Below are 17764 nucleotides of genomic sequence, written 5' to 3'. Positions count from 1 at the left end.
CATGGACTAAACATATCCACATATATATGGTGTATGGTGACATGGACTAAACATATCCACATATATATGGTGTATGGTGACATGGACTAAACATATCCACATATATATGGTGTATGGTGACATGGACTAAACATATCCACATATATATGGTGTATGGTGACATGGACTAAACATATCCACATATATATGGTGTATGGTGACATGGAATAAACATATCCACATATATATGGTGTATGGTGACATGGAATAAACATATCCACATATATATGGTGTATGGTGACATGGACTAAACATATCCACATATATATGGTGTATCATGACATGGACTAAACATATCCACATATATATGGTGTATGGTGACATGGACTAAACATATCCACATATATATGGTGTATGGTGACATGGACTAAACATATCCACATATATATGGTGTATGGTGACATGGACTAAACATATCCACATATATTGTTGACATGCGGAGTTTCAAACACTCTTCATTCTATAGCGGGTGACTTTTCAAATGACGCTACAAATTAGCAGTGGTGCTACTTTTTGGAGCAACGCTTTTGCCGCATATTTGACACATTACTGTTGTCTGTTCAACATCTTCCCGCTTGAAGCCAAACCACCGCCAGACGATGGACTCCCTGCTGTTTTTCTTGGGAATTAATTCTTCCTTCATTTGTTACCAGAGTCACACTTTCTCTCTCTCTCGTATTACCACTCGCACCGCACCACTAGCATCACAGCTAACGTTACCCATGCCGCTACCTCTCTTCTCGGCGAGGGCGTATGACGTTGCACGTATGTGACGTATGTAAAAAGTTGCGCTTGTTTTGTCTCTGTGAGAAGGAGACAAAGAGTGAAAAAAGCCTGTAGTGTAATGCCCGTAGCTAAAAGCAACTGCGTGAGAACGTATACCGTATTTTCCGCACTATTAGCCGCACCTAAAAACCACAAATTTTCTCAAAAGCTGACAGTGCGGCTTATAACCCGGTGCGCTTTATATATGGATTAATATTAAGATTCATTTTCATAAAGTTTAGGTCTCGCAACTACGGTAAACAGCCGCCATCTTTTTTCCCCGTAGAAGAGGAAGCGCTTCTTCTTCTACGGTAAGCAACCGCCAAGGTAAGCACCCGCCCCCATAGAAGAGGAAGCGCTTCTTCTTCTACTGTAAGCAACCACCCGCCCCCATAGAAGAAGAAGCGCGCGGATATTACGTTTCATTTCCTTTGTGTGTTTACATCTGTAAAGACCACAAAATGACTCCTATTAAGAGACACGCGTACAACGCAGAATTCAAACTCAAGGCAATAAGTCACGCAGTAGAACACGGAAATAGAGCAGCAGCAAGAGAAGTGAACATAAATGAATCGCGCCCACATCACAGATGGTGTCAAAAAACAAGTGAAGCACACAAATACAACACTCGCCGTCATTCCGGGTGGATTAACCAAAGAACTCCAACCGCTCGATATTGGTGTCAACAGGGCATTTAAAGCATGACTGCGAACGGCGTGGGAACAATGGATGACCGAAGGCGAACACACCTTCACTAAGACAGGGAGACAGCGCCGGACGACATACGCCAACATCTGCCAGTGGATCGTAAATGCCTGGGCGGATATTTCGGTCACAACTGTGGTCCGAGCTTTCCGGAAGGCAATGACTTCGACGAGACGGAGCCGGCCATTTTGGATCCCGTATTCGCCCAACTTTTTAATTCGGACACCGAAGGAGAAGAATTCGAGGGATTTATGAATGAAGAATAACTTCAGAAAGTGAGCGTTATGTTTATTTTGTGTGTTGTGACATTAACATTCGAGCAACATTAAGTTATTGATGCACTATTTTGAATTTTACTATGTTTGTGATTGCACATTACCGTACATTTTGGGAGTGAACGGAGTTGTTAGAACGCTGGTTTTTAATATATTATTAAAGTTTGACTGACCTATCTGACTGTTTTTTTGACATTCCCTTTAGCGCAGTTAGATGCGGCTTACAACACGGGGCGGCTTATAGGTGGACAAAGTTTTGAAATATGCCGTTCATTGAAGGCGTGGCTTATAACCCAGGGCGGCTTATGGTGCGGAAAATACGGTACTCCAATATCACCATATACCGTATTTTCCGCACCATAAGGCGTCCTGGGTTATAAGCCGCGCCTTCAATGAACGGCATATTTCAAAACTTTGTCCACCTATAAGCCGCCCGGTGTTGTAAGCCGCATCTAACTGCGCTAAAGGAATGTCAAAAAAACAGTCAGATAGGTCAGTCAAACTTTAATAATATATTAAAAACCAGCGTTCTAACAACTCTGTTCACTCCCAAAATGTACGCAAATGTGCAATCACAAACATACGTATATCAACATGGACAGAGCTGCGTGAAAAAAGCCACCCGGCCTCTTCGCGTAAACTTAAACTTACCTTAACCACTCGCTCATCTTTTCTTCATCCATCCCTTCGAGTTAGCTTTTATGATGACGCCGGCTGGAAAGGTCTCTTTTGGCAAGGTCTTCCTTTTGAATATCACCATGGGTGGAAGTTTCTGGCCATTAGCATGGCAAGCTAGAACCACAGTGAAGGATGACTTCTCATTCCCTGTGGTGCGAATATTCACCGTACGTGCTCCCGTTGTATCCACAGTGCGGTTCACAGGAATATCAGTTGCTGTGAAATAGTAATCCGTGTGCGGATGGAGAGATTGCGTCTTTTCATGAACCGGATACCTGTCGCTTAGTAGGAGCCATTTTGTGGTCTTTACAGATGTAAACACACAAAGGAAATGAAACGTACGGTGATATCCGCGCGCTTTTTTCTTCTTCTACGCGGGCGGGTGGTTGCTTACAGTAGAAGAAGAAGCGCTTCCTGTTCTATGGGGGCGGGTGCTTACCTTGGCGGTTGCTTGCGTCGAAGAAGAAGCGCTTCCTGTTCTACCGGGAAAAAAGATGGCGGCTGTTTACCAAAGTTGCGAGACCGAAACTTTATGAAAATGAATCTTAATATTTATCCATATATAAAGCGCACCGGGTTATAAGGCGCACTGTCAGCTTTTGAGAAAATTTGTGGTTTTTAGGTGCGCCTTATAGTGCGGAAAATACGGTACTACTTATAGAGTATATTGTGAATACATTGAGAACAGGAAGTGAACAAAAGTTCAGCAACTGTTATGTAAAAGAAAAGGGGTAGGATTAAATAAGCTCTGCTTCTTCCTACTCCCTTTCGAACATGTTGAATAGAGAAACTGGAAATTGTGATGTATCATGTTGTATTCTTGCATGTTCCAAATAAACTCAAAACGCTACACCAATTGCCTTACAACAGTGTGAACAGGAAGTGGTGAGACATGCCGCATGGTGAAGACATAAATCGGGAAATACCAACCCTCCAGCTTTGTTGTCTTGTCCTGCTGCATTCTTGTGCACACGCGTGGTAGTCCCACATGTAAAAAAAGGTGTTCTCACATGAAGGTATGAGGTCTCCTCGTTCACGTGTCTGCTGCTGAGCATTCCACCACAAAATATGACAACAAAGCCAGTTCACATGACGATGTAGGCCTAAGGAATGGACAATAAAGGCGCACAGTCACCCACATGGTAATGAAGCTTTAAGTCAGTGGTGTGGTCTGCTTGGCTTGTGTGGATTTGTGAGTTGACAAAATGTGTCTCCTTGAACCGGCGGCGTAGAGCGAAGTCTTGTGACTCTTGCTTCAGCGCCGCATCTGTTTGCAGCTGATCATCTGAGCCACACTGGCCTTATTCAGCTTCCCTTGGTGATCTTTTACAGTTGACATCTGTACAACAGTTGCGCGGCGCAATAAAAATAACACCATGTTAAGTACCGTATTTTCCGCACCATAAGGCGCCCTGGGTTATAAGCCGCGCCTTCAATGAACGGCATATTTCAAAACTTTGTCCACCTATAAGCCGCCCCGTGTTGTAAGCCGCATCTAACTGCGCTAAAGGAATGTCAAAAAAACAGTCAAATAGGTCAGTCAAACTTTAATAATATATTAAAACCAGCGTGATGTGGGCGCGCATGGAGTCGTATATCAACATGGACAGAGCTGCGTGAAAAAAGCCACCCGGCCTCTTCGCGTAAACTTAAACTTACCTTAACCACTCGCTCATCTTTTCTTCATCCATCCCTTCGAGTTAGCTTTTATGATGACGCCGGCTGGAAAGGTCTCTTTTGGCAAGGTCTTCCTTTTGAATATCACCATGGGTGGAAGTTTCTGGCCATTAGCATGGCAAGCTAGAACCACAGTGAAGGATGACTTCTCATTCCCTGTGGTGCGAATATTCACCGTACGTGCTCCCGTTGTATCCACAGTGCGGTTCACAGGAATATCAAAAGTCAGTGGAACCTCGTCCATGTTGATAATGTTCTCTGGCCGGATCTTTTTTTCAGCTATCTTGTTTTTACAATATGCACGGAAAGTAGCCAGCTTTTCTTGAAAGTCTTTAGGCAGTTGCTGTGAAATAGTAATCCGTGTGCGGATGGAGAAATTGCGTCTTTTCATGAACCGGATCCCTGTCGCTTAGTAGGAGCCATTTTGTGGTCTTTACAGATGTAAACACACAAAGGAAATGAAACGTACGGTAATATCCGCGCACTTTTCCTTCTTCTACGCGGGCGGGTGGTTGCTTACAGTAGAAGAAGAAGCGCTTCCTGTTCTATGGGGGCGGGTGCTTACCTTGGCGGTTGCTTGCGTAGAAGAAGAAGCACTTCCTCTTCTACGGGGAAAAAAGATGGCGGCTGTTTACCATAGTTGCGAGACCGAAACTTTATGAAAATGAATCTTAATATTAATCCATATATAAAGCGCACCGGGTTAAAAGCCGCACTGTCAGCTTTTGAGTAAATTTGTGGTTTTTAGGTGCGGCTAATAGTGCAGAAAATACGGTACATTCATTTTGGACATGACAGGGGACGTTTTGCCCTACTGTATACGTCATTTGAAACAAATACGCAATCATTTTTCTCACATTCCTCCTCAGAATTTAGGACATGAAAGTCTCCAGAGCTCCCACAATAGTGTGTTGGGTTTGTTTTGCCCAATATATCCTTGATTCCTAAGTTTAGAACGTTTTTAAAAGTGTTTTAACTAGGGATGTCCCGATCCAGGTTTTTGCACTTCCGATCCGATACCGATATTGTTTTTGCACTTCCGATCCGATCCGATACCGATACTGACCGATACTGGCCTATCCGAGCATGTATTAAAGTTTAAAGTTATTTAGCCTACTTAGTTGTCAGAATCATGTTGAAAAGGGTTTTAGTACTCTTGATAACAACTAGCCAGCTGAATTAGGGGAGTTTGAATAATACACAATGGTTGGTAACAAGAAACTGACCTGTTTATTCAAGGATAAACACAAAATAGACAAAATTATACATGACAAACAGAAATGGCATCATTGAAACTAGGGCTGGGCGATATGGCCTTTTTTTAATATTGCGATATTTTAAGGCCATATTGCGATACACGATATATATCTCGATATTTTGCCTTAGCCTTGAATGAACACTTGATGCATATAATCACAGCAATATGATGATTCTATGTGTTTTGATTGATTGATTGAGACTTTTATTAGTAGGTTGCACAGTGAAGTACATATTCCGTACAATTGACCACTAAATGGTAACACCCCAATAAGTTTTTCAACTTGTTTAAGTCGGGGTCCACTTAAATTGATTCATGATACAGATATATACTATCAGATATACAGGTAAAAGCCAGTAAATTAGAATATTTTGAAAAACTTGATTTATTTCAGTAATTGCATTCAAAAGGTGTAACTTGTACATTATATTTATTCATTGCACACAGACTGATGCATTCAAATGTTTATTTCAATCAATTTTGATGATTTGAAGTGGCAACAAATGAAAATTCCGTGTGTCACAAAATTAGAATATTACTTAAGGCTAATACAAAAAAGGGATTTTTAGAAATGTTGGCCAACTGAAAAGTATGAAAATGAAAAATATGAGCATGTACAATACTCAATACTTGGTTGGAGCTCCTTTTGCCTCAATTACTGCGTTAATGCGGCGTGGCATGGAGTCGATGAGTTTCTGGCACTGCTCAGGTGTTATGAGAGCCCAGGTTGCTCTGATAGTGGCCTTCAACTCTTCTGCGTTTTTGGGTCTGGCATTCTGCATCTTCCTTTTCACAATACCCCACAGATTTTCTATGGGGCTAAGGTCAGGGGAGTTGGCGGGCCAATTTAGAACAGAAATACCATGGTCTGTAAACCAGGCACGGGTAGATTTTGCGCTGTGTACAGGCGCCAAGTCCTGTTGGAACTTGAAATCTCCATCTCCATAGAGCAGGTCAGCAGCAGGAAGCATGAAGTGCTCTAAAACTTGCTGGTAGACGGCTGCGTTGACCCTGGATCTCAGGAAACAGAGTGGACCGACACCAGCAGATGACATGGCACCCCAAACCATCACCCAACCATGCAAATTTTGCATTTCCTTTGGAAATCGAGGTCCCAGAGTCTGGAGGAAGACAGGAGAGGCACAGGATCCACGTTGCCTGAAGTCTAGTGTAAAGTTTCCACCATCAGTGATGGTTTGGGGTGCCATGTCATCTGCTGGTGTTGGTCCACTCTGTTTCCTGAGATCCAGGGTCAACGCAGCCGTCTACCAGCAAGTTTTAGAGCACTTCATGCTTCCTGCTGCTGACCTGCTCTATGGAGATGGAGATTTCAAGTTCCAACAGAACTTGGCGCCTGCACACAGCGCAAAATCTACCCGTGCCTGGTTTACAGACCATGGTATTTCTGTTCTAAATTGGCCCGCCAACTCCCCTGACCTTAGCCCCATAGAAAATCTGTGGGGTATTGTGAAAAGGAAGATGCAGAATGCCAGACCCAAAAACGCAGAAGAGTTGAAGGCCACTATCAGAGCAACCTGGGCTCTCATAACACCTGAGCAGTGCCAGAAACTCATCGACTCCATGCCACGCCGCATTAACGCAGTAATTGAGGCAAAAGGAGCTCCAACCAAGTATTGAGTATTGTACATGCTCATATTTTTCATTTTCATACTTTTCAGTTGGCCAACATTTCTAAAAATCCCTTTTTTGTATTAGCCTTAAGTAATATTCTAATTTTGTGACACACGGAATTTTGGATTTTCATTTGTTGCCACTTCAAAACATCAAAATTAAATGAAATAAACATTTGAATGCATCAGTCTGTGTGCAATGAATAAATATAATGTACAAGTTACACCTTTTGAATGCAATTACTGAAATAAATCAAGTTTTTCAAAATATTCTAATTTACTGGCTTTTACCTGTATACTATCATCATAATACAGTCATCACACAAGATACCGTATTTTCCGCACTATAAGGCGCACCGGATTATTAGCCGCACCTTCAATGAATTACATATTTCATAACTTTGTCCACCAATAAGCCGCCCCGGATTATAAGCCGCGCCTACGCTGCGCTAAAGGGAATGTCAAAAAAAACAGTCAGATAGTTCAGTCAAACTTTAATAATATATTGAAAACCAGCGTTCTAACAACTCTGTCCCAAAATGTACGCAAATGTGCAATCACAAACATAGTAAAATTCAAAATGGTGTAGAGCAATAGCAACATAATGTTGCTCGAACGTTAATGTCACAACACACAAAATAAACATAGCGCTCACCTTCTGAAGTTATTCTTCATTCGTAAATCCTTCGAATTCTTCGTCTTCGGTGTCCGAATTGAAAAGTTGCGCAAGCGTGGGTTCCAAAATGGCCGGCTCCGTCTCTTCGAAGTCATCGGAGTCAGTGTCGCTGTTGTTGTCCAGTAGTTCTGTGAATCCTGCCTTCCGGAAAGCTCGGACCACAGTTGTGACCGAAATATCTGCCCAGGCATTTACGATCCACTGGCAAATGTTGGCGTATGTCGTCCGGCGCTGTCTGCCCGTCTTAGTGAAGGTGTGTTCGCCTTCGGAGCTGTGTGAAAAAAGCCACCCGGCCTCTTCGCGTAAACTTCCCTTAACCACTCGCTCATCTTTTCTTCATCCATCCATCCCTTCGAGTTAGCTTTTATGATGACGCCGGCTGGAAAGGTCTCTTTTGGCAAGGTCTTCCTTTTGAATATCACCATGGGTGGAAGTTAGCATGGCAAGCTAGAACCACAGTGAAGGATGACTTCTCATTCCCTGTGGTGCGAATATTCACCGTACGTGCTCCCGTTCCACAGTGCGGTTCACAGGAATATCAGTTGCTGTGAAATACGGTAGTAATCCGTGTGCGGATGGAGAGATTGCGTCTTTTTATGAACCGGATCGCTTAGTAGGAGCCATTTTGTGGTCTTTACAGATGTAAACAGGAAATGAAACGTACGGTGATATCCGCGCGTTTTTTCTTCTTCTTCCGGGGGAGGGTGGTTGCTTACAGTAGAAGAAGAAGCGCTTCCTGTTCTATGGGGGCGGGTGCTTTCCTTGGCGGTTGCTTGCGTAGAAGAAGAAGCGCTTCCTGTTCTACCGGGAAAAAAGATGGCGGCTGTTTACCGAAGTTGCGAGATCGAAACTTTATGAAAATGAATCGTAATAAAGCGCACCGGGTTATAAGGCGCACTGTCAGCTTTTGAGAAAATGTGTGGTTTTTAGGTGCGCCTTATAGTGCGGAAAATACGGTAATCACATTGAATTATTTACATTATTTATAATCCAGGGTGTGGAGGGGGGCGCCGGATGTAAGTGTCAAAAAGACAGCCAAAAGAGTTTGATATGAGAATAAATCTAAAGTTAAAATATAGGGTAAAAATGCACCCATTTGCAGGAAATGTAGTCTTGATTTTCAAAATTTTCTTTCAAGGCTTGCATGTCTACATTAAAACATTCTTCTTCATACTGCATTAATATATGCTACTTTTAAACTTTCATGCAGAGAAGGAAATCACAACTAAATAGATCACAAATTTTTTCAGACGGTGTTGATCTGGAAATTTTTGCCTCAGCATTTTGATGGTGTGGACGTGTGGCACCGAATGGAGATAAGCGTCTCGACAGACATTACAATATTTGAACAATGATGACGAAAACGCTTTTCTCTGTCGTGTCCGTGTGTCGAAAATTGTTATGCGCTTATTTTTTTATTTGATTTTGTGCGTGGCATAGATTTGCCGTGCGCAGAGGACATTTGAGCAGGCGCGCACCTGAGAGGGAACCTTGGTCACATGGCTGCGCTAGCATCACAGCTAACGTTAGCCATGCTGCTACCTCTCTGCTGGGGGAGGACGTATACTGTACGTATGTGACGTATGATGTGACAGTATGTGACGTGTTTAAGAAGGTGCGCTTGCTGTCTGTGAGAGGGAGACACAGGAAAGAGTGAGAAGGGCCTGTCGTGTAATGCCAGCAGCTAAAAGCAACTGCGTGAGATTCCACAGACCTGTGGATGTGTTGAAGGTGTGCTGGAAAATGCGGAACGGAAATTACGGAGCAGCAGAAAAGTGGAATGTATTATTTAAATCGATGCGTTGGAAAACACGGAGCGGAGTTTTTTTTAAAAACTGGATCTGGATCGGCATTTTCCCATGCCTTGCCGATACGCATTTTTTGGCAAATATCGGCGGCCGATCCAATCCAAATATCGGATCGGGACATCCCTAGTTTTAACATCACATTGTATCAGGCTATCTTGCTAGAGAGAGTACAGTAGCACAGTATTTTTCAACCTTTTTTGAGCAAAGGCACATTTTTTGAGTTGAAAAAATGCAGACACACACCACCAGCAGAAATCATAAAAAAACGAAACTCAGTTGACAGTAAAAAGTCGTCGTCGCAAATGTTGGATATGACTTTAAAGTATAACCAAGCATGCATCACTATAGTTCTTGTCTCAAAGTAGGTGTACTGTCACCACCTTTCACATCTAGGGCTGCAATTAACAACTTAATATAATAATAATCGATTAATCTGTCGATTATTACTTCGATTAATTGATTAATAATCGGATAAAAGAGACAAACTACATTTCTATCCTTTCCAATATTTTATTGAAAACAAAAAAACAGCATACTGGCACCATACTTATTTTGATTATTGTTTCTCAGTTGTTTGTAAATGTTGCAGTTTATAAATAAAGGTTTATTAAAAAAAATTAAAAGTAGCCTCCGCGCATGCGCATAGCATAGATCCAGCGAATCGACTAAATTAATCGCCAACTATTTTTATAATTGATTTTAATTGATTTAATCGAATAGTTGTTGCAGCCCTAGTCACATCACACCCTGACTTATTTGGAGTTTTTTGCTGTTTTCCTGTGTGTAGTGTTTTAGTTCTTGTCTTGCGCTCCTATTTTGGTGGCATTTTCTCTTTTTTTGGTATTTTCCTGTAGCAGTTTCATGTCTTCCTTGACCGATATTCCCCACGCCTGCTTTGTTTTAGCAATCAATAATATTTCAGTTGTTTTTATCCTTCTTTGTGGGGACATTGTTGATTGTCATGTCATGTTCGGATGTACTTCGTGGATGCCGTCTTTGCTCCACAGTAAGTCTTTGCGGTCGTCCAGCATTGTGTTTTTGTTTACTTAGTAGCCAGTTCTTTTTAGTTTCGTTCTGCATAGCCTTCCCTAAGCTTCAATGCCTTTTCTTAGGGTCACTCACCTTTTGTTTATTTTTGGTTTAAGCATTAGACACCTTTTTACCTGCACGCTGCCTACTGCTGTTTCCGACATCTACAAAGCAATTAGCTACCTGCTGCCACCTACTGATATGGAAGAGTATTACACGGTTACTCTGCCGAGTTCTAGACAGCATCGACACTCAACGACAACACATCATTTGCAGACCATAATTACTGGTTTGCAAAAAATATATTTAACCCAAACCGGTGAAATTAGATAATCTCCCACGGCACACCAGACTGTATCTCACAGTGGTTGAAAAACACTGCAGTAGCTTACTAACCGAAGAAAAAAAACTGCTAAAGCTTCCATGTCTGTAGCTGAAAGTTTATAGTGGCAGAGCTTCAGATTTATTTTAGGAATGAGTATTTTTACTTTATTTTTATTTTTACAAAGCTCTCCTTGAATATTTGGTCGGTGTAGTATGCTGTTGATTCAGTCTCAACCAGTTTTCAGTTCAAAAAAGGCAAACATTTACAGCTACAGCTTGACTAGTTGTATCATTTGTCCTCGCAATTTGACCGTTTTATCATTTGTTGCATGTAGAGGTGGGACAAAATGTTCGATTCTCACGTTTAGAACGTGGACGATTCATTATTCGATGGACAAATGTCCAAACATAGATTATTTACGTATGTTGAACAATGTGGCATTAATGGTAATGTTCTCTAAGCGTTAGTTCTAGATTTGGTTCTGAATAACCATGGGAAAACTGTTAGCTAACATTCTTTTAATGTTATATGTTGGCCGGGTTAGGGCGGACTCACGCGCAGTTCATAGGACAAGGTATGCTAGCAGCGGCACTGGATTTGATGTGAAGTAGCGAAACAAGAAATTACGAAATGTGTTGTACACTTCAACATAGGGCTGGGCGATATATGGATATACTCGATATATTGCGGGTTTGTCTCTACGATATAGAAAATGACTATATGGCAGTGACGTGCAGTCACTAGAGGCAGGTGAGGCGGGGCCTCACCTGCCATCATGGAAAGAAAAAAAAATGTAAAAAGAAAAAAATATATATTAAATTGTTAAATGTATCCAGTGATTATACTATAAAGTTATTTTCCATTTAACTTCACCAGTTTTAGATAATTTTTATTCAAAATCGCTGAATTTTCACATTTGCCGTTCAAATACTGAGAAGAGACGGTGCGGTGAACAGCAGCCAGTTGAGGCACGTCACTCAGTGCCTCAACATGGATTGCGGACTCGGCTAACTGCTGGTCTGCTGTGCAGTGAGACCGTATTGCTATATGAACTATATTATACATTTTCATAGTTTAGTTAGCTGAGGTATATAATGTACAGTGTATTTTGTCAACAACTGTATGTGTGTAACGTATTTCTTGTGCTGAGCGATCATAAAACGGCTGCAAAAGACGCACTGGCTGAGGCTCGCCTCCTGCACCCCCGCCGTAGAATTTGCACCCCCTGACGGGAGTGTTATATCAACTAAAGCCCACACTTAAACTTTCCACGTGCAAGATTGAATCTATTTAAAAAAGTTATTTCATAAGAAGCCAAAAAGTGCAAAAACAATAATGTTCGTGTTGGAGGAGTTGTGAATGACTGCAGGGCCACAACATTAGGTACAACTGCAGACTGTACCTAATTCACAACTCCTCCAACACGAACATTATTGTTTTTGCACTTTTTGACTTCTTATTAAATAACTTTTGTAACCAATTTTTATGGGCTTTCCTCTTTGTGATGTTAAGTTCCTGTTATGCACTGTTTTTCAGTATATGCCTTGAGCTCTTATTTTGAAGGCGCTAAGAGCGGAATTTTGACACGTTGGAGTGGAGCGGAAGTTTTTGAAAGAAGGTAAATAAAGTGGTCCTCGTGTAAACTGGAGCCTCCGTGTTTGTTATTTTGTAGTTTCATACAGTATAGGCGACATTTATAAACCCTCGGTTACACTTTTTTAAATAGATTCAATCTTGCACGTGGAAAGTTGAAGTGAGGGCTTTAGTTGATATAACACTCCCATCAGGGAGCACAACAGCGGCGCATTTATAAGTAAAGGTAAGACCATAATAAAGTTTTTTTATTAAATGTGCTTTTTTGTGTGCTACAGTTTGTATGTGTAAAGTTAAAGTTAAGTTAAAGTAGCAATGATTGTCACACACACACTAGGTGTGGTGAAATTTGTCCTCTGCATTTGACCCATCCCCTTGTTCACCCCCTGGGAGGTGAGGGGAGCAGTGGGCAGCAGCGGCGCCGCGCCCGGGAATCATTTTTGAAGATTTAACCCCCAATTCCAACCCTTGATGCTGAGTGCCAAGCAGGGAAGAATGCTGGTATGAGCTTTTAAACATAACCCGTTAACTGCTGCCAATCAAATGGTGAATAAGATACTCTTTAGGGTTCATATGTTTGTAAATCTGACTGTGATGAAGTCAGTGCCTCACCAGCCATCAACCTCACCGCACGTCACTGCTATATGGTGATATTGGAGTATACGTTCTCACGCAGTTGCTTTTAGCTGCGGGCATTACACTACAGGCTTTTATCACTCTTTCTTGTCTCTCCTTCTCACAGAGACATAAAACAAGCGCACCTTCTTACATACGTCACATACGTATACGCCCTCGCGGAGCAGAGAGGTAGCGGCATGGGTAACGTTAGCTGTGGTGCGAGTGGTATTACGAGAGAAAGAAGGTGCGAATCTGGTAACAAATGAAGGAAGAATTAATTCCCAAGAAAAACAGTAGGGAGTCCATCGTCTGGCGGTGGTTTGGCTTCAAGCGGGAAGATGTCGAACAGATAACCGTAATATATCAAGTATGCGGCAAAAGCGTTGCTACAAAAAGTAGCATTACTGCTAATATGTAGCATCATTTGAAAAGTCACCCGCTAGAGAATGAAGAGTGCTTGAAACTCCGCATGTCAACATCTCCGTTCGGTGCCACACCCACAAAATGCCCAAGCAACCATTTCCACATCAACACCGTATGAAAAAAACTAGTCAACAACAGAAGGAGATAACGTCCGCAGGAACCTACCACATAGTGAAGGACATACACTATTTGATTTCCTATTATGCAGCTCATTTTTATTTGACACTTATTGAAATATCTTGTGTGACATCATGCACAAAAGTGCACTTTATTTGTTTTAAACTATTGTAGTGGCGTTCTGTACAAAAAGTGCACTTTCATTTGATATGTCATCTTAGTGACATCATGCACAAAAGTGCACTTTATTTGTTTTAAACTATTGTAGTGGCGTTCTGTACAAAAAGTGCACTTTAAGTGTTGTTTTAATATGTCATCTTAGTGACATCATGCACAAAAGTGCACTAATAGCTTGTTTTAAAATGTCTCTGACAATCTTGCACTTTCTGTTTTGTAAATGACATGAATGTTTGTGCCACTGCTTAATAACTCTTTAATAAATACACTTTTACTTGTGATTTCCCTCTCTGCATGAAAGTTTAAAAGTAGCATATATTAATGCAGTATGAAGAAGAATGTTTTAATGTAGATAAGGCTGAAACGACGCGTCGACGTAGTCGACGTCATCGATTACATAAATACGTCGACGCCGTTTTTGTGCGTCGACGCGTCGCATACCGTATTTCCTTGAATAGCCGCCGGGGCTAATTAATTTAAAACCTCTTCTCACTCCTGCCCTTACCAAAAGGCGTGGGGTAAACTTAGGCCTGCGCTTATAAATTTGAGTGATGTAAGGATACCATCATGAAAAGCACATTTAATTTAAAAAAAAACGTCATTATGGTCTTACCTTTACTTATGAGTCCATGCGCAGCTGCTTCTGATCAAAAGCATCGATAACTTGTTTATAGAAGTCTTCCTTATCTTTCTTCAGTTTTAAAAGTCTCTCTGTCTCGATGGAGATATTCCTTTAAGTATTACCTCCTGCTTCCATTGAAAGTCCAGTTTAGAAAACTGTTTTATTTTAGATATGTAATCCTCCATGTTAAAAGTGCAGGCAAACGATCGCTGCTCACTCTTGTTGCTTGTTGTCTTCTTCTGCAGCACCGGTCTTCTGCTGTACCGGTAGTCGCAAGAAGGATCACTAGTGCCCTCTACCAGCAGGAGGCGGGAGTCATTTAATGACTCATATTTGACACACGCAGCTACGGTATATTAATAAAACATAGCTGCTTACTGTTCTTTTTAGCATATTCAATAGCTTGGACCTTAAATCCTACTGAATAGCTCTTAATCTTCTTCCCTTTATGCGATTTCAAATTATTGAAATCAGCCTCCTCCATTTTGAAAATGATGACAGGTGAAGTGTCACTCATGACGTGACGAAATTGACCCTGCGGAAGTTCTAGAAATATGCTAATTATTTTGCGAAACGAGTTTGACCCGGCGAAAATTCCAGACATGCGCTAATAAAATTAATATTTTGCGAAAAGAGTTTGAGCCGGCGGTAAGGCCAAGCATGCGAATACTATATACCCGGCGCCAATTCAAGGAAATACGCACTTTTTTGTATTGGATGTTTATCTTTATTTTTGCACATTTTAAAGCAAAATAAGCAACACTTTTACTTTTGAAATGCTTATACTATTGCAGAATATTAAGATTTGCACTGTATGTTTATTTTATATTTGCACATTAAAAAGCAAATAAGCTACTTTTAATTTTGTTAAATGTTAAAAGTTTTAAATGTTTACATTGTTACAGAATATTTTGTCATGTTGTTGTCAATGTTGACTGAGTGGCCATACTTTTTTTTTTTTGTAAATAAAAGCCATGCCTTTTGAAAAAACTGGCCTACATTTATTTTTTCATCTTCATTTTAAATAAAAAAATAATCGGTAAAAGGAAAAATAATCTATAGATTATCGAAAAAATAATCTATAGATTAACCGATTAATCGAAAAAAATAATCTATAGATTAATCGATAGAAAAATAATCGTTAGCTGCAGCCTTAAATGTAGACACATAGAATCATCATACTGCTGTGATTATAAGCATCAAGTGTTCATTCAAGGCTAAGGCAAAATATCCACATATATATGGTGTATCGCGATATAGCCTAAAAATATTGAGATATTTAAAAAAGGCCATATCGCCCAGCCCTACTTCAACAAAAGGCTAATATGAGCTACATTACAGCAGAGAGTAGCCAGCTAAGAAGAGGAAATAAGCAAATAATAGATGAACAAGTCAGGAGACACAATAATAACAATAGTTTGGCCGTCGGTGAACACAGTTGATAGTTGACACGTCTTTGTAGACATATTAATATCATTAATAATTAAACGCAATAAATGTATTGTGTGTATATAATATGCAATATATTAAACAATATATACAATACAATACAATATATATGAATGAAAAATACATTTATAATGAAATCGTAGCCCTAAATCGTAATCAAATGGTGAGGTGCCCCCCTCCAGTCGCATGTATATGTGTACACAGCGTGTGGTATGCTTGAGAACACGTGTTTTCCGTGTGCGTACAGGTTTGACAAGATGTCTCGTCTCTGGAATGCTTTGTCCTACTTAGCATGGCACATAACTAGTGAGGCAGTGGCCAGTGCCTGAAGTCCGGGGTGACATCTGTCTGTCATATATAAGACTTGTTGTGGTGTGGTGAGTGAGGTGTACTTTTTTTCAGGATCCTGCCCTTTTGAATTTAATGACTGAAATTACGGCTGCCATGGCAACAGACTTATATGTTGCCACCCAGGATGTCCTCCACCCCCTGAACCAGATGTCATTATTCCACAACCGTCTCATTTCCCCCACACACTTTAGTTAAATAAGTCTGCTTTTCCAAAGAGCATTTGATGAAGTTGTAGTCAGAAAAATATTGGAAATTGAATCTGTAAAATATAGGGCTGCAGCTAATGATTATTTTTCTATCGATTAATCTATAGATTATTTTTTCGATTAATCGGTTAATCTATAGATTATTTTTTCGATTAATCTATAGATTATTTTTCCTTTTACCGATTTTTTTTTTAAATTTAAAATGAAGAGGAAAAAATAAATGTAGGCCAGTTTTTTCAAAAGGCATGGCTTTTATTTACAAAAAAAAAAGTATGGCCACTCAGTCAACATTGACAACAACATGACAAAATATTCTGTAACAATGTAAACATTTAAAACTTTTAACATTTAACAAAATTAAAAGTAGCTTATTTGCTTTTTAATGTGCAAATATAAAAGTAAACATCCAGTGCAAATCTTAATATTCTGGAATAGTATAAGCATTTCAAAAGTAAAAGTATTGCTTATTTTGCTTTAAAATGTGCAAAAATAAAGATAAACATCCAATACAAAAAAGTGCAAAACGGAAATATTCTGTAACAAGTGTAAACATTTCAACAAAAGTAAAAGTATTGCTTATTTGCTAAAATGTGCAAAAATAAAGCTAAACATCCAATACAAAAAAGTGTACAGTGTAAACATTTCAACAAAAGTAAAAGTATTGCTTATTTTGCTTAATAACACAACAATGATAGTATGATTAAAGTGAAAGTTAATTGTTCGTTTGTACATAGTATATGTAACTGTTAATGTTGTAAAAGGTATTTGCACAACTAATTAACGTTAGCGTTTGTGACACGTCTTGTGCCGTGGGGTTCTTTCAGGACCGACAGACTGAACGCCAGACGGCTTTGCCAGGTTTACAATCTTTTAATTTTACACAAAGTCTTTTCTCTTCCAACTGCGCGGATCGCGCACCTGGACACGATTGCGGCGTCGCTCCCGGCGCGCCCCGCCTCGCCGCTCGCTCGCCGCCGCCGCCTCTCCACAGCGTTAAAGAGGAGCACGTCTTTGTAAACACTGAACAGGCACGCCAAACGCGCCTCTCAGAGCGAAACGGTGCTTTAGTTTATGAATTTACAACGCAGATACAAATGACACATTCATGTTTTTGTGTAATAATGACAACGTATACGCACGCGGACGATTGACTTGTTGATGGTGATGGCAAGAACGCTGTCGGGGGTTTTCTTTTCAAATGTTCGTTCATAGCCGTTGTGCTGCTATGATAGGCCATTTCCGCTCGACACAGTGTGCATACAACAACATTATTAGGCCGTTTATTGAAATACTCCCACACTTTTGACGACTTTTGGCGTGCTTTTTTCCCCTCGCTCGCATC

At 40.5% G+C, this 17764-nt stretch overlaps 1 protein-coding gene across 1 annotated transcript in view; it reads left to right on the top strand.

The window, feature by feature from the left end:
• Positions 1-17764, top strand: part of taok1a (TAO kinase 1a) — a 48466-nt gene that overhangs the window by 5220 nt on the left and 25482 nt on the right. The gene's annotated exons all lie outside the window — the stretch shown is intronic.

Source organism: Nerophis lumbriciformis, linkage group LG17 (genome assembly GCF_033978685.3).
Source record: "Nerophis lumbriciformis linkage group LG17, RoL_Nlum_v2.1, whole genome shotgun sequence".
Lineage (NCBI taxonomy): Eukaryota > Metazoa > Chordata > Actinopteri > Syngnathiformes > Syngnathidae > Nerophis > Nerophis lumbriciformis.
This window is presented reverse-complemented; position numbering and strand designations above follow the sequence as displayed.